The sequence below is a fragment of the Piliocolobus tephrosceles genome, chromosome 6 (assembly GCF_002776525.5).
Source record: "Piliocolobus tephrosceles isolate RC106 chromosome 6, ASM277652v3, whole genome shotgun sequence".
NCBI classification, from domain to species: Eukaryota; Metazoa; Chordata; class Mammalia; order Primates; family Cercopithecidae; genus Piliocolobus; species Piliocolobus tephrosceles.
Window position 1 is genome coordinate 120700329 of NC_045439.1, and position 21899 is coordinate 120722227.

Here is a 21899-nt window from a genome sequence, read left to right on the forward strand (position 1 = left end):
CAAGAAGCATGATGTCTTGACATGTAGGACAGTGTAGAATGGACAGCAATAAATGGAGCCAGTTAAAGACACACTTCAGCTAGGGCAGTGCTTTGTTCTCTCATGTAAAACAAGTTCTTAGAATCTACAAGTAGTTCAGCTCCGTTTGTCAGCACAGACAACCCACAAGAGATTTGATAACTAAGAATGTTTACTTCCCTGGAGGATCTCCTGTGCGTGTCTTCATTGGAAAACCACTGTAGTATTAGGTTGAACCATATAAAATTTCAAATGTTCAAGAATTTTTGGCCTACTAAAATTGCAATTTTGTGTCATCTAACATATAATTGACTATGTGGGGATTGTGGAAACCAGACAGTGATGGCTACAGAATTTCTGTATAAGAAGGGATTAGAAGATTCTGGCCAAGGCAGGGGAGAAGACATACCAAGAAATGGTAACAAATTGAAACTACTCTGCTTAGCAAACACACTGTCTTTACGTAGATTAAGTGTTTATTGGGAATGCTTCCCTCTTCCTGTTCTCAAGGACTCAACTTGTGAGTCCTTGCCACTCATCCTGACCACTTTTCTAGTTCTTTCTGTAATATACATGACTAAAAGCAGGCATGCCTCAGGTTTTTGTCCCCAGACCTTTTATTATCTTTCGTTTTTAAAAATTTTATTTTTATTTTAGATTCAGGCAGCACATGTGCAGTCTGTTATAGGGTATATTGTGTGATGCTGAGTTGGGCTTTATAGTGATCCCATCATCCAGATAATGAACATGGTATCCAATAGGATCACAATGACTTTAGCTATAACATAAAAATCTGAGATTCCCAAATCAATATATATGCTACCTGTCATCTTCACTCATGTAGTCCCATATTCCTTCAGGCTTTTCTTTTTCTTAAATAATTTTACCACTAAACCCAATATGTTCCATTGTAAACCCTTTAGTTTCTCACTCATTAGAGCAGGGAGTGGTTCAAGCCAAGCCCCATTACATGACTCTCAAAATTCATTTCTTTTCTGAGCTACATGTCTCTGAATCAGTGGAACTGTGGTCTGATTGATCACATCACTCCTCTTCTAGTTGTCCAAGTATGAAACTTCAAGTCATTTGTAATTTCTTCCTCATCATCCCCTATACCTTGTTACCAAATCCTGAATCACCCTCCCTCCACATATCTCTCGTTTCTTTTTATTAACTCAACAACAGTGCTTTCTATGTGCCATTCTCATTACTTGCTGTTTCTTCCCATCTTTTTCTTCTCCTATATGGTGGCATAGTTCAGACTCTTATTACCTTTATTTATTTATTTATTTATTTATTTTTTATTTATTGAGTCTAACACTGTCACCCAGGCTGGAATGCAAGGGTGCGATCTCGGCTCACTGCAACCTCCGCTTCCCGGGCTCAAGCTATTCTCCTGCCTCGGCTCCCAAGCAGCTGGGATTGCAGGCATGTGCCACCATCCCCAGCTAATTTTTGTACTTTTAGTAGAAATAGGGTTTCACCACATTGGCCAGGCTGGTCACACTGTCTTGAACTCCCAAGTGCTGGGGTTACAGGCATGAGCCATCATGCCTGGCCCAGACTCTTATTACCTTCTGCTTGTATTTCCATATTACTTTCCCAGCTATCTCTCTTCATATCAAACCATCCCCTACACTGATGATAAATTAATATTATTTATTATTTTTACATTTTATGAATCTGACCCAAAGATGGATGATACTTTACCAAACAAAATAGGAAAAAGAGGAAGAAAAATATAAATTGGCATGACACTTGTCACCAAAACAAAGACAGGACACCACAGTTATTGAGAAAAATCACAATGTCCATAGTGTTTCAAGGGCATGGTGAGCTCAGTCGGGATTCAGGCCATATACAATACCAGAGATTCCAAGAGGAATAATCAGTTTCCCAATATGATGCATTAGAAATAAAAATGGGAATGACAGGTAACTCCAGAGGTCATAGAGGGTGATCAATGCCTCATTCCAGTGGATTTAGAGATAAAAATGCTGAGTCTGTTTAAATACTGCCTGCTTTTTACTTAGGCTGGTGAGAACTTGGGCAGGGTTATGTTGTCAAGGAGGAAGTTCAGTAGGTACAATCTTGTGGAACTAGGGAAATAATGCAGAGGCTGATAATCCTATTATTTCTCTGCTCAGAAATATTCAACGGCTTTTATTGCCTTTAACTGTCAATGAAATCCTTACCATGTCCCTCAACCTACCTTTTTAGCCTTGTCTTTGACAACTCCCCTATGTATAACCTAGTAATCTAGTCAACCTGCAAAATACCTACACTTTTCCACTTCATGCTCTCATGACTTCCTCTCCCTGAAATGCTCTCATTTCCTCATCTGTGCTATTCAAAATACTATCTACCATTCAAGTCCTGGCTCAGATCCTACCTCCTCCCAGAAGCATTTCTGAATCAAGAAATAGATTAAATAGCTTCCTCCTCAAGACTTTGAACTTCCCGCATCAACTACCTTGTTGAAACCAAATCCTAAGGATGTAATTACATGCCTGCACATAGTTAGTCCTTAGAAAACAAATACATTGATTTCATTTTGTATTCTACCTTATACTATGGATATTTTATACTCATCTACTCCCTTCTACAAAATTACGAACATTTTTTTTCAGATGGGACCATGAATTAACTCATTAATTCTTTATGAGGTCTATCACAATGACTTGTACAAAACAGGCCTCAATCAAGATTTATCTAACTTACCAAAGCATCTCATTATACAATTAAATTATATAGCTCAATACTTGAGCATTGCCATTAGGCTTGCCGGGGGACTTTTACAGTGAATACAGATGTATTGCCATTAACGTTTGAACTAAAATTTCAATGCCCCTAGCTGCTGAAGGAGGTTTGGATCTTTTACAAAGTTTCCTTATCCTAATACTTCTGAGAATCTCCAAAAGTTCTGACATGTATCCATAAATCTGTGTTGATAAATTCAATGATACTTATATCACTGAATTTAACTGCTTCCTAGTAGTGATCCTTCAGTCCAGGCATCACAATCCTATTATGGAGACATTTGAGGCTGAAATTTTACGCCTAAATCTATTCCTGCAGAAATCCTCGTCATTGCCTTTAGAATCGAGAAGAAGAAACCTTGTTCTGCATTATATTTAACTGATTGAGTATAGGTGGGGGTGGGAGTGAGCTCTTTACTTAGGTCACAGAACCACAAAGCCTTGTAGCAGCTATCAATATCTTTTATTCACTATTACAGCTAGCGAAACTTTGCATCCTAGGCTCTGTTAGTCCCACAACCACTCACATCTAGCTGTCTGATCTTGCTGCTGCTTTTGGCTGATAGACTTAAACTTTAAGTTTAAGTCTTAAACTTTAGCACCATTACTGCTGTCACCACTGCTCCCCACTACTGCACCAAGATGGCGGCCAATGGCATCACTAGCCTTGTCACTAGTCTTACTGGGTCACTTTGCAGTTCTTAGGCCCATTTGACACAAAAAAGTGCTATTTAATCAAGCTGCTTACTAAACTATTGTAATACAGCTGTCCACTCATTCACCTGGGCAAAGATGATATGGTGAAGAACCATCTGGAAGCTCTCTTTTATATTTCTTTACAATGTGTTTCCAACAAAGATATCTGAGTGTTCTGAGTTCAATTCAGTTTTTTTCAACACGTACATAGTAAAACTATCTTCTCCCAAGTATGCCCCACCACCGCCTCATTTCTCATTCCATGTATGGCTGAATTTACATGAGTTCTGGTACCTACCATCTAGCTATATCAGAATCAATACTGACTTTCTCCCTTCAACCCACTTTTTCTGGTTCACTATTTTACTCTTCTTTTATAATGAAATCTCTCTCAAGGGTCCTATTTTCTCTCCTGAAAATGCCTCCATTAGAGTTACAAGAGTTTGTTTGATAAGTGAGTATACACTTGAAATTCATTAATGATCAGGTTTAAGACATTTATTTTATTCAAAGAGATTGTTCCACCCAATACAAACAAGTGAATGTGAGTGACACAAGGTGTAGGAAGTGGCATCAGAGCCTTTTTCTTGATCATCTAAAGTATTGGTAATCATTCCATATCAGAAAAAAGTTTTAGAGTCCTCTAAATCCCCTGGAGAGGACCAAGAAATTTGAAAATTTGACCATTACCATGCTTAGCTATTCAGTAGAGTTCTAGTTAGTACATATGTATGAGTAAACCACCTGAGGCTACGGAAAAAAAAAAAAAAAAACAAATTAGAGGCAACAATGCAAGGTACCCAGAGAGGGCTAAAAATAGTGCCTATTCAAGTCAGGCAGACTGAAAGCTCTCATTATTCAACATCTAATAATGTATAATTCACAATGACCAATTTCCAGTCAAAATGAGGTATGCAAAGAAAAAGAAAAAACATAACCTATAATGAAGAGAATGCTCAAAAGAAACCAACAGAGATATGACACAAGTTAGCAGATGATATTAAAATGGTTATTTTGACATATATGTCCAAAAAGTCAAGTGGTAGTATGAAAGTCATAAAAAAGATAAGAATTAAACTTTTGTAGATAAAAATGATAATATATGAGATAACAATTACACTACATAAGATTAAGGGAAGATTAGTCATTGCAAAAAAAGAAAAAAAAAAGGCTGATGAACTTGAACACATAGCAATAGAACACATTCAAAATAAAACACAGACTAAATAAAGTATAAATGAACAATGAACTGTAAGAGAACATCAAGTGCCATAATATATGTGTTACTGAAATTTCTAAAAGGAGGGAAGAGAAAAAATATTGGAAGAAAGAATGGACGAAATATTTCCAAATTTGAGAAAAACTATCAACCCATAGATCCAAACAGCTCAATGAATCTCAAATACAAGAAATATGATTAAAAACTATATTAAGACACATCAGAACCAAATCGCTCAAGACTCAGATGTAATAGAAAATTTTTAAAGTGCCAGTGTAGGGGAAGAAGGTAGGCATATTACACAAAGAAAGACATAGTTATGAATGACCATGACAGCAGATTTCCTGTTAGAAACAATACAAGTAAAGAGACAGTGGATGAAATTTAAATTTCCTTAAATCTTTAAGTTACTGAAATTAAAGAAAAAATTTCTACTAATCTATAATGTTATATCCAGCAAAAATATCCTAAAATAAAAACAAAGTAAAAAGTTTTCCAGAAATATAAAAGCTGAAAGAATTTATCACCATCAGACTTGCACTATAAGAAATTTTAAAGGAAGTCTTCATGCAAAAGGTATACAATAACCTATTGAAATATAAACCTACACAAAGAAATGAAGGGACTGGAAATGACAGTTCCATAGGATTTTCTTATATAAATCAACAAGATTTTTCTCTTTAAATGTCTCTAAAAGCATCAGCATGAGTGCACACATATAGATGTCACTGCCTTGCTCCTGCAGGCCTACGTGCAACATCTAACCACCTATCCACACACATGCACAAACACACACACACACACACACACACTGCCACATCACTGCCACTGGCATGCATGTACATGTTTGGTCCTTGATGCCTTAATGCACACGCATGTGTGTGGACCCAGCTGCCACTGCCCCAAATAAGTGCTTTTTTCAGCATCCCCCATCAGATTGTGATTGCCAGCAGGTTAGGAAGACCTCAGCAGATTGAAAAGACCTCCAGCATAGCAGGTACTTAACCATGAGAGGCCAGAGAACAAAACCATGGGACTGGTATCAGCCATCCAGGGTTAGAGCATCCAGCTTGGAAGTGTTGAACATTGGCCCCCTGAAATTATCCAGAAACAAAGCCAGTTGACTGAACCCAACTATACTACCATCAAACTGTTACTGGTGGAAGGTCTTGACTACAAGTCATCCAGGTTCTTCATGTTTTGAACAAAGAATTGAACAAAATACACAAAGCGAGGAATAAATGAAGTAATGAAAGCAGAGATTTATTTAAATGCAAGTACACTCCACAGAGTGTGAGTGAGCTCGAGCAAGCGGCTCAAGAGTCCTGGTTACAGAATTTTATGGGGTTTAAATACCCTCTAAAGATTTCCTATGGGGAACTTGGTTTATACCCTATGTCAATGAAGGAGTGGCCCACAACCAGTCAGATTGGTTATGGAAAATGATCAATCAGAAGCTAAAGTGACATTATAAAGTTACACCCTATGCAAACATCTGATTTGCAAGAGGGGGCCAAACAGAGGTTGAAGTGAAGTTACAAATGTACATTCCTATGCAAATAAAGACTAGGCTTATGACCAATCTGATTGGTTGTGGGAGGGAATCAATCAGAGGTACTTTGAATTTTTCATCTGCCATGCAGAAAAATCAGAGAGGGGGTTAAAAAGGAGAAGGCTCTGCTCCTTTTGTTACTTGAGCATGGAAAGTTGGGGTTTACCTTTTGATTTAGTTCTAGAAAGGCAGTGTGAATCACCCTGCCTCTAGACTCTATTCTCCTACCTCAAAGCATCAAAGAATATAAAAGCAAAAAGCCCCATCCAAAGGACAGACCTTCAAAGACTAAAGGAACATCAGCCCATACATATGAAAAAATAAATAAATACATACATACATAATAAAACAGTGCAATAATTTGGCAACTCAAAAAGCCAGAGTCTTTGTACCTCCAAACAACTATTTTACTCCCAGCAATGGTTCTTAATTATACTGAAATCACTAAAATGACAGACATAGAATTCAGAATCTGGATAACAACAGAGATCATTGAGATTCAGAAGGTCAAAACCCAATCCAAGGAATATAAGGAATCCAGCCAAATAATACAAGATCTGAAAGATAAAATAACCATTTTAAGAAAGAAGGCTGGGTGCAGTGGCTCATGCCTGTAATCCCAGCACTTTGGGAGGCCGAGGCAGGCAGATCACTTGAGGTCAGGAGTTTGAAACCAACCTGGCCAACATGGTAAAAACCTGTCTCTACTAAAAATACAAGCTAAAAATACAAGAAGTAACCGAGCATGCTGGCATATGTCTGTAATCCCAGCTAATCAGGGGGCTGAGGCAGGAAAATTTCTTGAACCCAGGAGGCGGATGTTGCAGTGAGGTGAGATTATGTCACTGCACTCCAGCCTGGGTGACAGAGTGATACTCTGTCTCAAAAAAACAAAAAAAAAAAAAAAAAAAAAAAAGGAAGGAAGGAAGGAGAAAAAAGAAAAGAAAAGAAAAAAAGAAAAAGAAAAGAAAGGAAGAAAAAGAGAAAGAAAAAGAAAAGAAAAAGAAAGAAGAAAAAGAAAAGAAAGAAAGAAAGAAAGAAAGAAAGAAAGAAAGAAAGAAAAAGAAAGAAAGAAAGAAAGAAAGAAAGAAAGAAAGAAAGAAAGAAAGAAAGAAAGAGAGAGAGAAAGAAAAAGAAAGAGAAAGGAAGGAAGGAAGGAAGGAAGGAAGGAAGGAAGGAAGGAAGGAAGGAAGGAAGGAACTTGATAGAGTTGAAAAACTCACTACAAGAAATTTATAATAAAATCAGAAGTATTAATAGCAGAATAAACCAAGCTGAAGAAAGAATCTCAGAGCTTTAAGATCGGTTCTTCAAAACAATTGAGTCAGATAAAAATAAAGAAAAAAGAACGAACAAGATCTCCAAGAAATATGGGATTATGTAAAGAGACCAAACCCATGACTCATTGGCATCCTGAAAGAAGCAGAGAGCAGGCAAGCAACTTGGAAAATATATTTGACAATATTGATTATTAAAATGTCTCCAACCTTACTAGAAAGGTCAACATTCAAATTCAGAAAACTGAGAGAACACCTGGGAGGTATTATACAAGACAATTGTCCTCAAAATACATTGTAATCAGATTCACCAAGGTAAACATTTAAGAAAAAATAGTAAAGGCAGCTAGAGAGAAAGTTAGGTCACTTACAAAAGAAATTCTATTAGGTTAACGGTGGACATTTCAGCAGAAATCCTAAAGGCCAGAAGATCTGGGGGGCCTATATTTAGCCTTCCTAACAGGAAAAAATTTCAATTATGAATTTTATGTCCAGCCAAACTAATCTTCATAAGTGAAAGAGAAAGAAAATCCTCTTCAGACAAGCAAATGCTAAGATAATTTGTTACCACCAGACCTGCTTTGTAAGAGGTCCTTCAGAGAGTGCTAAACAAAAACTCTGATGTACCTAGACCACTGACACTGTGAAGCAGCTATACAATCCTGCCTGCATAGCAACCTGGTAAAACATGATAACAGGATCAAATCCACAAATATCAGTATTAACCTTGGACATACACCCCACTTAAAATACAGAGTGGCAAGCTGAATAAAGAAGCAATACCCAACTGTATGCTACACGAACATGACTCCTATGGGTGGCATGCATGTGAGATGGGTCACAGGCTCAAAGTAAAGGGTTAGAGAAAAATCTACCAACCAAATGGAAAACACAAAAGAGCAGGGATTGCTATTCTTATTTCAGACAAAACAGACTTTAAACCAATAATGATCAAAAAAGACAAAGAAGGGCATTACATAATGATAAAGGGTTCAACTAGTAAACATTATTCTGAACATAGGACCTGGCAAAGATTTTATAACGAAGACTCCGAAAGCAATTGCAACAAAAACAAAAGTTGCCAAATGGGACCTAATTAAACTAAAGAGCTTCCACAGAGCAAAACAAACTATCAACAGAGTAAACAGACAACCTACAGAATGGGAGAAAATATTCCCAAATTATGTAACCAACAAAGATCAAGTATCCAAAATCTATAAGGAACCTAAACAATTCATCAATCGAAAAACAAATAACTCCATTCAAAAGTGGGCAAAGGACATGAACAGGGACTTTGCAAAATAAGACGTACAAGTGGCCAACAAACATATGAAAAAATGCTCAGCATCACTAATCATTAGGAAAATGAAGATGAAAATCACAATAAGATACCATCTCTCACCAGTCAGAATGGCTATTGTTTTTTAAACTTCTAGTTTAGGTTTGGGGGTACATGTGAAGGTTTGTTACATACGTAAACTTGTATAATGGGGGTTTGTTAGACAAATTATTTCATCATCCACGTATTAAGCCCAGTACCCAATAGTTATCTTTTCTGCTCCTCTCCCTCCTCCATTCCCTCACCCTCAAGTAGACCCCAGTGGCTGTTATTTCCTTCTTTGTGTTCATAAGTTCTTATTTAGCTCCCACTAAAGTGAGAACATGTCGAAGTTAGTGTTCTGTTCCTGCATTAGTTTGGTAAAGATAATAATCTCCATTTCTATCCATGTTCCTGCAAAAGACAAGATCTCCTTCATTTTTATGGCTTCATAGTATTTCATGGTGTATATGTACCATATTTTCTTTATCCAATCTGCCATTGATGGACATTTAGGTTGATTTCATGTTTTTGCTATTCTGAATAGTGCTGCGATGAACATGTTGTGTGTATGTATCTTTATAGTAGAACAATTCATATTCCTCTGGAATATAGATAATAGGATTGCTTATTTGAATGGTAGTTCTGCTTTTAGCTCTTTGAGGAATTGCCACACTGCTTTCCACGACGGTTGAACTAATTTACATTCCCACCAATTGTGTATGTGTTTCTTTTTCTCTGCAACCTCATCAGCATCTGTTGTTTTTTGTCTTTTACTAGTAGCCATTCTGACTGGTGTGATATGATATCTCATTGTGTTTTTGATTTGCATTTCTCTAACAATCAGTGATATTAAGCATTTTTTCATATGCTTGTTGTCCATATGTATATTTTTGAGAAATGTCTGTTCATGTCTTTTGCCCACTTTTTAATAGTGTTGTTTGTTTTTCTCTTGTAAATTTGTTTAAGTTCCTTATAGTTGTGCTGGATATTAGACCTTTGTCAGATGCATAGTTTGCAGATATTTTCACCCACAGAATGACTATTATTAAAATGTCAAAAAACACACAGATACTGGTAAGATTGTGGAGGAAACAGAATGCTTATGCACTGCTTGTGAGAATGTAAATTAGTTCAGCTACTGTGAAGAGCAGTTTGAAGATTTCTCAAATAACTTAAGACAGAAATCCCATTCAACCTAGCAATCTCATTACTCGGTATATATCCAAAGGAATATAAATCACTCTACCATAAAGACACATGCACAGATATGTTCATTGCAGCACTGTCTATTATAGCACAGACATGGGATCAACCCAGATGCCTAACAATTTTCTATTGGATAATGGAAATGTGGTACATATGCACTGTGTGATACTACACAGCCATAAAAAAGAATGAAATTATGTCCTTTGCAGCAATGTGGATGGAGCTGGAGGCCATTTTCCTAAGCAAATTAACACAGGAACAGAAAATCAAACGCTGCATGTTCTCACTTATAAGGGGGTGGGGGGGGGCTAAACATTAAATACACACAGACACAAAGATGGAAAGAATAGCCACTGGTGCCTACTTGAGGGTGGAGGCTGGGAGAGGGGTAAGGATTAAAAAACTACCTATTGGCTACTATGCTTGTTACCTGAGTGATAAAATAATCTGTAAACCAAACCCCCACAACATGTAATTTACCCAGGTAAGAAACTTGCATATATACTCCCTGAACCTAAAATAAAAGTTGGAAAGAATAAATAAATAAAGATAGATCATCTTTAAAAGATAATTCCCTTTTTAGATAAAAGTCACAATGTAGTATTCTATGTATAACCTGCATAAAAGTAAAATAAATGCGAACAGTAGCACAGTGGCTAGGAGAAGAAAAATCAAAGTGTACTATTGTAAAGATCTTATACTATATATGAAGTTGTATAACACCACTTGAAGGTAAGCTGTGTTAAGTTAAAGACATATGCCAGGAACCCTAAAACAATCACTACAGTAACAAAATAAAAACTATTGTCATAGCTAATAACTCAACAAAGCAGATAAAATTATATTTTCAAATACTCAATTATTCCAAAAGAAGACAGAAATGAAGAATAAAGAGCATATGGAACAAATTTAAAACAAATAGCAAAATGGTAGATGTAAACCTAGCCATATCAATAATAATATTATTGACTATTATTGTCTAAATATCCCAATTCCAAGACAGAGAGTATCCGATTTGATTTTAAAAAATGAAAGATGCAACTCTATACTGCTGTGATGGTTAATACTGAGTGTCAACTTGATTGGATTGAGGGATACAAAGTATTAATCTTGGGTGTGTCTGTGTGGATGTTGCAAAAAGAGATTGATATTTGAGTCAAAGGTCTGGGGAAGGCAAATCCACCCTTAATCTGGTGGGCAAAATCTAATCAGCTACCAGCGAATATAAAGTAGGCAGAAAAACATGAAAGGGAGAGAGACTGGCCTAGACTCCCAGCTTACATCTTTCTCTCATCTTGGTTGTTTCCTGCCCTTGAACATTGGATTCCAAGTTCTTCAGTTTTGGGACTTAGACTGGCTCTCCTTGCTTCTCAGCTTGAAGACAGCCTATTGTGAGACCTTGTGATCATGTAAGTTAATACTATAAACTCCCTTATATATGGGAGTTTATACTAATATATATACTAATAGTGCATATATATACACACATACTAATAGTATATATATACTATATACACATACATACTATATATACATACACACACACACACACACACACACAATTAGTTCAGTCCCTCTAAGAGAACCCTAATACAACTGTCTAAAAGAATTACATGGAACTATAAAGAAAAAAATTTGTGAAATATAAAGGACTATAAAAAGATATACCATACAAACACTAATCATAAGGTAGACGTAGCTATGTTATTAGCAGACTAATTAGAATTCAGGAAAAGAAATATTATAAAAGAAGAATATTTCTTAATAGAAATATCAATTCATCGAACATAACAATTCTAAATGTGTATATAATAACAGAGTTGAAAAGATAAGCAACCTTACAATTATATTTATATTATATACAAAGACATTTATGTTTTAAGGAATTGGCTCATGTGGTTTTGGGTTAAGTCTAAAACCTGTAGAACAAGCTCCCAGGAAATTCAGCCATGAGCCCTTATTGCAATGAAGCACAAGTGAACTTTTTAGGATGACAGAATAGTTTATGTTTTGATTAGAGTGAGATTACATGGGTGAAAAAAATTGTCAAAGAGCTTCAAATTATTCACTTGAAATGATATATTTTATGTAAGTTATACTCTGATAAAGTCAGAGCGTATCTTTTTAGTATGTACTTATTATAACAAGTCAGAGTATAGAAATATATTAAAAATTTAATAATCTCACCCACCCAAAATTCACTTCCCTGGCATAAGCAAAGGTTAAAAGATTCATCTCTTGATTTCCTTGCTACCACTTAATATGGTTAGGCTTTGTGTCACCATCTAAATCTCCTCTTGAATTTTGACCCCCAGGTGTTGAGGGAGCGACTTAGTGGGAGGTGATTGGATTACGGGGGCAGTTTCCTTCACGCTGTTCTCATGATACTGAGTTCTCATGAGATCTGGTGGTTTTATAAGCACCTGGCATTTCACCTGCCCGCACAGTCCCTCCTGCCACCTTATGAAGAAGGTGCCTGCTTCCCCTTCACCTTCTGTCATGATTATAAGTTTCCTGAAACCTCCTCAGCCATGCAGAACTATGAGTCAATTAAACCTCTTTCCTTTATAATTACCCAGTATCAGGTAGTATTCTTTACACAGTGTGAGAATGGACTCATATACCTCTCTTTTCTTTCTTTACCAGCCTTCTCCATGTTCTTCAATGGCAGTTCTGATTCTTCTGGTCCCTAAATAGCCAGGATTCAGTAGTCTATCTTAAATTAGTTTCTTATATTGCCATATACATTTTTCTTGCTTGATCTTGGATTCATTTATTACCTCTTAGATTGTGATTTCCAAATCTAATATCACTGACACAGTCTCTTTCTGTGTGCCTAACAGTATCTCTCCCTAAATGTGCCACAGAAACGTTTCCAGTGAACATACCATCTTACCCCATAACTGCCCCTTGTCTGCATTCACTTCCTTTCTCATTGAATGGCACCATCATTCACTCAATCCCCTTGCCAAGAGCTGGGAAGTCAATTCGGAATATGATGAACAAAGAGCCATAATAAACTTTTGGATTCACAGTTCTAGTTTAAAGAGAAACAGTACAATCAGCTGAACAAGAGCAAACTGTGCCTTCACTGCATGTTTTACAGCCTCCTCCTAGTAACTGTGTCTTTGACCCAAAAGAAAATGATCTAGTTAATTTCACCTGTAGCAATCTATCATCTCACCCACGTAGTCTGTGGAGGAGAGGGTTTCAAAGAAAAGTTCCATGCCCTTGGATGTTCATCATGTTCATCCATTAGCTGACAGTTCAGCACAGGTTCTCTCCAGCCCCATCATTTCTTACTGGGCTATTGAAATAACTTCTTAATTGGATTCCTGGCTCTAACCTCCAAATATTCAATTCAGACCCCCTCCCCCACATTGCTGCAAAGTATTCTTTCTTGAAAAGGTAACAATGACTTAAAATTGTGTAAGATGCCCTCCCACGACAGGATTTCCAATAGCCGCTCATGCCACGTCTTCTCCCTACATTGTTCTCAAAACTTAACATGCTCGCCTGCCTTCAAACTTTTTGCTTCATTCACTTCTTTAGCCTACGATGCACTCTTTATTCCATTCCTACTCACCAAGGAAAATTTCCGGTCATTCTTCTAGTCTCAGACAAAGCATTCTCTTCAGTGAAAATTTTCTGACATCTTTTCCCACTCCAGTCTTAGGATAACGTATTCTATGTCCTCTGTATCTTTGTCAGTATTGTCTTATGCTATATCACCTATAAAATCTGTTTTTTTTTTTTTTGCTTTATTTGATTAAATGTCTATGCTTCATATAATTTTTATATTCAGTGCTCAGCACAGAATTTCTTAACCTTGGCATTACTGACATTTTGGACCAGATAATTCTTGTGAGGGGCTCTCCTGTGTGTTGTTGCATGTAGCATCCTCGGCTTCTATTTCTAAGTATTATCTCCTTTACCTCAGCGTGACAATCAAAAATTGCCAATGACTCCTTGTGAGCAAAAATCACCCTGGTTGAAAACCACTGGCCTAGTACACACATATCTGTGCACAAAAAAAGTACTTGAAATTAATAAGAATATATATTGGTTTTCAGGTGTGACAAGCAATGGCAAGAAAGAGTAGAACTTACCATTCCATCATTACCCTCTGGCAGAGAGAGATTCAATGTGTAGGCAGTGGTCCCAGGTAGAAAGACTGCAATACTGGGGCCCACGGTAAAGAAGAAAGGACTCCATGTGAAATTAAAGCAATGCAGAAATATGAATGTTTTCTCTCTACAACAGAAGTCCAAGTTAGTAAGTAGTGGAACTGAACTTTGAACCCTGATCTTTATGTTTAATAAAGATACTGGTCTTTTACTTTAAGCAGAGGAGTATATGTATTCTCCAACATACACATGATCACAGCTGGACAATCTGAAGACACACACAAAATGGAGCAGGAATGTGCTCCAGCGATTTCACCTGACATGCAAATAGATTTCAGTGGTTCATAAAAGTGAAAAATGCTTTAGTATTTCCCCAAAATTGATTGCTGCCCTTTTCGAGACCTGAGAAGGCATGCTGAACACTCCGCTTTAATAGACTAAAATGAAGTGGAAACTCCTCCCTTCCAGGGTCTGGATTTGGTCACCAAGATTTGGAATACACATGCAAAAACAGCCACAGAAAGATTTGGATTTAAAAGAGCAGGGTTTTAAGAACAGGTCAAATATATATATATATTTGCACTGAAATACAGAACATGTAAGCATCATAATGGAAATGCAGAAATCATAAAGAACAAAGCTAATGCCAACACAGCAGCAGTACAAAAGATCAGCAAAGAGGCATAACTGAGTGTTAAAAATAAAATAGGTTATGAAGAGACACACCGAATATAGGAATTTTTTGTTTTGTTTTTTAAAGCCAGTGTGACAAATGATGGTAATAGTAACTCTGGCAGGCTGTGCAAAAGCTGGGTATCTCAAAAAATGATTCTCTCTTCCCTAGCAAAAATAATATTAAAATGAAACTGGGATATTTATTTGCCTTTTTAACACAGCAGGGATCACTTACAGCAAATAAGCCTAACAATGCTCCAAAGCAAGAACCACTGATGCTGTTAACAACTGACCATTGTCATTATCCACACAATGCATTAAATGCCCAAGTCATGCCTAACAACAGTCTCTACCTCTGCCTTCTGCCTTCAAAGTACTGTTTATTTTTTCCTATAAAATCTTAAAAGATGTTGTTAAACAGAAAGGGAGCTCCTCAACAATTCTTTCTCTCTGTTTCATCTCACCCTACGCTGACCCCCAATGGCAGAAACAGAGTAAGTAGACTCAGAATGCAGCATAAAGATTAGGCTCCAGGCATGGATTAACTTACCAAATGAGACCATTATTATTATTATTATTTTTTTAGTACTTCCATTGTGTCAAGAATTTGTATCAGGTTCTGTGGAAGAAAAAACATTAATAAAATAAATAGAGAATCCAAATTAAGCATTTTTTCCTTGAGAATTGTGAAACAGAACGACAGGCCCATGTTTACAAAGGAGACTGCTTAGATCAGAGAGCAGAGGCAAAGCAAGTCCCTGAATCTTCAAGGGGCTCAATCAATGAAGGCTTTCAAGAAGAATGTTTTATTGTGAAAGGACGTGTGACAGACACTTAAAAGCAGAACAAACCCTTATCAATCTGAGAGAAAATTAGATTTAACAGCACTTGAAATCAGAGGGCTGAATTACAGGGCATTAATATCACTGTACCTGCAGCCTTGAGCAAGTGGCTCAATCTCTCTGAACCTCATTTTTCTTATTTATGAAATACTGCAACACTAATTCCTTCTTCATAGATTGGTTGTGAAGTTTAAGTAAGATAATGCACCTTGTATGTACAAAAGCAATATTACTATTTTTGCAATGGCTTCCAGAACAATGAAGTTAAAATTATTGGGTTAAAGAAGATGCACCAAATTGATTGAAAGTGATTTTCTCTTAATAATAAGATTAGTACTAAACTGCTTTACTACTTTTCTACATTTTCTATAATGAACATTATTTATAACCACTTAAACATCAGCATTTTTAAAAGATTTCAAATTTAAATTTATTGAATGAAAATAAATGTAGATACATCTCATACAATCAAGTGGCTTTCAAATGTACAAATCCTTGATCGATATTGAATACTTAAATTGTGCTAGACATTGTCTTAGGCTGCATCCCGACATGAATAAGCATGTTCCTGGTCCTCAGGGGATTAGTCTTGTGACTAAATGTGCCCTCTCCTGTGTCTCTTGACAAAATAAATGCAAATAAACTGCTGCTACATAGATAGACCTTTATGAAAAAAGTACCAATGTCCAACAGTTAAAAGTTCAGGATTGGGAATTAAATTATGTGAGTTCAATTCTTACTTAATATCAGCAAATATTAATTGACTGCCTACTCTATGCTGGGCATTTTCTAGGCATAGGGAAAGCAGCAGTGTACAAACAAGTGTGTAGCCCTGGATATGGTTTTAATCTTTCTGTTCTTTTTTTCTTACCTTTCCAAGTAGCAGTTAAGATATAAAGTATCCAGTACAGACCACCCTCAACTAATGGTGGTTTGACTCAGGTTTTTCAGCTTTACAATGGTGCAAAAGTGATATACATTTAGTAGTATTTGTACTTCAAATTTTGAATTCAGATCTTTTCCTGGCCTACTGACATGTGGTACAATACTCTCTCATGATGCTGACCAGCAGAATGAGCCACAGTTCCATCATCAACAACAGTAAACAACTGATATTCTACAGTATACTGTGACAGCAGTTTTTGGATATTGTCTTTTGTGTTTTCCCATCCCATGATGTCTACAAAATGCCCATCTGTGTACAGTATTCAATGCTTTATTAAAACAGACTTTGTGTTAGGTGATTTGCCTAACCATAGGCTAATGTAAGTGTACTGAGCACATTTAAATTAGGCCAGGCTAAGCTATCATGTTTGGCAGGTTAGGTGTATTACATACATTTGTGACTTAAGGTATTTTTAACTTACATTGTGTTTATCAAGACATAACCCCATCATAAGTCAAGGAGCATCTGTAGGAAGCAAGTACACAGCACCCTTCTGTACTGAGTCTTTCCCATCAGTATTCAAATATATTATTAAATTTCCTATTTTCACAATGATAACAATAAAATTTCCTTGATTCCAAGTCCTTTTCATTTACCAACTCATTTTTCTCCTACTGTTTATTGGCTACTATTCTTTATTGACTAGAATTGTCCATAATTAGTGTCTTCAATTCCTCCCACACCCTTCTCTTTTGAACTTACTCTAAACAAGATTTGGTCTGGAAATATGGATCAAAGATTGTCCATAGGGCCTCAGACAGCAAATACTATGCCTCTGTATAAATTAGAAAATTGTCCTCCTCTGGATGGATGAATTACAAATGGCTGTACTCTCTGAATAGCTGTAGCAGAATGCAGGGAGCACATAAGTACAACTTACCCATTTAGCTGGTTATCTTCATACAAGGTATAACCTGCAAATCCGCTGTGGTACTGCTTCTCAACATCATGAATGGCCTCCAGGTAGTTAAAGCTAATGGTCAACTTTCAGTCCCTATTTAATCTGCATATCAGCAACATGTGCTAAAGTTTATCACTGTATCGTCTTTGAAGCACCTTCTTTACAACACAGTCCTTTTCTTTTCCTTTTTCTCCTGGTTGGTTCCTCTTTATCTCCTAGACCTCTTAATGCTACTAAAATGGCTTCAAAACCTAGGTCTTGGGAACAGTATAGTATATTTTCTATCTAAAATAATCCCCTTATAGAATGATCTAATATCATGACTTTTAAATCAATCATATGCTGACAGTGTCCTAATACGTATCTCCAGTTAGGACCTCTCCTACGAATTCCAACTCCTGTATTCAACTGCTTCTTAATGGGTGTGTAATAGGCACCTCAAAGTTAACAAGCTCAAGACTGAATTTCTAATCCCTTCCCTACCCTCAACATGGTCTTTCCATTGTTCTGATTATTCAGGCCAATTCCTCCAAATTCCTTCTGTTTCTCATACTCCACATCCATAGATCAATATATTGATCTACACCAGCCCTACTTTCAGATATTGAAGAATTCAAAAGTTACTCACCAGCTCCAGTATTCATATTTGATCTAAACCACCACCATATCCAACTATTATTTCAACTGCTTTCTAACTGTTGAATCAGCTTCTGTCCTGGATTCTGTTCTATTTTTCACACAAGTCAGAATGATCCTGCTAAAATTTAAGTCACATTATGTCACTTCAAAACCTTCCAGAGTTTCTATATAACCCTTAGAAAGCCAGTGATCATGATTTCACACAAGCCTCTTACTGTATTTGGCCTGTGTTTCTGAAGCTGCTCCTATGAACTTTATAAAATTAATCAGGGAGAATAGGAAGGAAAAAAATGAAAACAAACCAAGTTTTCAGCACATTGAGCAGTAATCACAAGGTCAGCCTGGTCTCTGGCCTGCTTCCTCATAGTTGTCTGGTGCTATTGTCCTAGAGTCAGGTAGACCTCACATTACAGTTCCCCTTAACTACTCTATAGATAACAACTTAAACATTATGAAACATTAAGCTTCCCCTTTTAGATATTCCTTCAGCTCCTGAATATTGATGAAACTACTGACTCAGCTGGTCTGAAGACCCCACTGATGCCAGCTGGTCTCAGAAACCCCATGAGAAACTGACTCACCAAAGAATGTAGTTTCCATATCCTGATGATTTCACTCCCCTTACCCCAACCAATCAACAACCATAATTTTCCAGACCCTCACCCTCCATGACCCTCTTAAAAATCCCAGCCCAGAATTCCCCAAGGAGATGGATTTCAGAGTCTCCTTCCATCCGCTTGCTTGGCAGCCTGTCATCTTTAAACGTTCTCTGTTGCAAACACTGCTGTCTCAGTGTAATGTGCTGTTGCTGTGCAGCAGGTATACGAATCTGCTGGTCCTGTAACTTTGCCTTTGACCTCACTCTCCACACCCTACACCCAACACACACATAGTGTTCATTCTGCTCCTGCCACATTTGCTGATTTATTGTTCCTTGAGAACATCAAGCACACACAACACCTCAGGGACTTTCTACTTGCTGTTCCTGCCTCCTGAAATGTTTCTTCCCCACAAGAAAGCCCTCTTGTTTACTCCTTTACTTTTTCAGATGTCGCTTCTCAGTGATGGCTTCCATGACTACCATATTTAAAACTGTAACTTTCCATTTTCCTTCCCAGTCTTCTCAATAATATAAAATATACTGTACTTATAACTACAGCATGACACTTAATAGGTGTCCAGTACATATTTGTTGGAGATATATGTATCTTCATATGTATACATAATAAACATATTTATATATTGATTATATTGATTGTATATATGGAAATTTATATGCATACATAGAAACACTTCAGTGAACACATAGGAATGATCAATAGTGGCATAGTCTTTTGCTTCAGCACTTTCTGAAAACAGAAGACTCAGAAAAGGGAGAAGTTGAGTCCAATAATACTGGAGGAGACTGTCCATTTTCTATAGTAGGTCAAATGCCTTCAGTGGAGGAACACAAGAGCTGGGAAAATAAATGTGGTAGTAAGTCCCATTTGTGAAACTTACCAAATTCATATTTTCATATTTTTTCAAACAAACAAGCCAATCTGAGATTATTGTAAAAAGTCCTAAAGAATGAATGAAGTGAATTATATAAGTCAGAGAGATTTAACAAGATTAAGTTTAGAAGCACAACAATGAGATATGCATATGTAGACATGCTGAGAAACATTGTTGTCACCAGTATGTGTTCTCCTTTCCTTTCACCTCAACACCTTGCAGTTATATATGGTCATTTGATTAGTTCTGGCCAATGAAATGTAAGCTGAGGCAGTGAAAATACCTGAGTGATTCACTCTGCTAAAGTAGTCATACGGGAAGCCTCGTTTTGAGAAAACAAAGCCACACAATTACAGCAGCCAAGATTGCTGAGTCACTATATAGAGGGCACAAGCCCTAGGAGTATCTTAGACCTGATACAGATTTTCTATAACTGAGAAACAGACTAGATTTTCAAAGTAACTGACATGTGGAGGCTATTTGCAATGGAATTTAGACTAGTCTTTTCTAGCTAATACAGTCATACAGATAAATATTTATGTAAACTAGTAGGTAAAATGAATAATATAGATCGAGATAGAAAGGAAAGACTGTGTATCATAAATATTGAGGGAGCATTATGAGCTATTTGAAGAAAAATGTTAAAGATGTAAAATGGTCCACCATGATAAAATGTACATGAGAGGAAATAGATTGATGTATACAAAGAGAATGGTGTCATGAGTTGCAACAAAAAGAGGGCTTCATTGGTGTAATATACCAAAGGGACATTTTAATGTGCACACTAATCTTGAGTGTTTTTTCATATGTGTGTGGTGTGGTGTGGTGTGGTGTGTTCATCAATGACTTATTGTTCCTTCCTCAGATGTGTGTTATTGTGGAGATTTCTGTGGCAACCCTACCTTAACCCTAGGTTTCTCTGGCCCACTGCATAAATCTCTATGCCCCTCATTCTGAAGAAACACCAGAACTTCTGGATGTCCACCCTCCTAAACATAAGCTGTAGGAAAGAATGAGTGCTATCCCAGGCGATCTCTCTCCCTGGTGACAACACTCCTGCATTTCTACTGCACTTCGGCTGCCACAGTATGTTTTCATGTTTTATATCTAACAGGAAGCCTCCTCCAGAATTTCAAGTGGTAGGCAAGTCCTAAGTGCCCTCTGCTTTTCTAGATCATCAACCACCTACTATGTTTCTAAACATTTTTTAGTGATTTATTCTGTAGTGGGTACCTAGTTTAATTTCTTTTCATCACAATAAAGATGTTATTCTGTTATTTTTTGGCTTTCATACTGTATGGGGGAAACATGTAAGTTTTATTACTGCTCTGTGAAGATAATGTGACCTTTTTCTCTGTTTATAAGAATTTCTATTTATTTTTGGTTTGCAGCAGTTTGATTATGAAGTTTTCAGCAGTTTTCTTTCCATGTATCCTGCTGGTGTGTTTACTGTGATTCTTGAATCTGTGGGTTGATGTCTTGTATCTATTTTGGAAAGTTCTTAACTATTATCTTTTCACATATTGCCTCTCTGCCATTCTCTTTCTTATCTCTTACCATACGCTAGCACATATGTGTGAAAACATTGTCTATCTGTCTGTATCCTTTATGACTCTTATGCTTTGTATTTTGTTAATTTTAGTTGTTTTGTCTGTGTGCTTCAGTTTGGACACTGTATTGACTGGTTTTTAAGTTCCATACTCATATCCTTTGCCTTACCCAAGCTGATGCTAAAATTTAAAATATTAAATATTTTAGTTATAGAATTTTGTTTTTATAGCTTTGGATTATTTAATAAAACCTTCTCTTTATCTTTTTGTCGGTTTTGTCTCCCATTCCTTTAACCTATTTATAGCAGTCATTTTATAGTCTTCGTCTGCTGAATATTTACATGTGTGTATATCTACTTCTATTTAGGACACTTTTCCTTAATATTGGGCACATTTTGTGCTTCTTTGCATATCTTTTAATTTTTTACTCTATACTAGATATCATATATAAATAAAAAAATCAAACAGGGACATAATCTTCTCCAAAAAGGGGTTTACTTTTGCTTGCATTGGGCAGATGAGTTGAGGGGCTGATCACAATCATTCTATCAGGTATTGGGTTTAGTCAACGCTGTTTTATTTTGTTTTTTTGTTTGTTTGTTTTTGTTTTTGTTTTTTTTTTCTTTTTAGTTAAAATTTTTCCATGTCTAGTTTCAAGTGTCACAGAAGGAGATTTG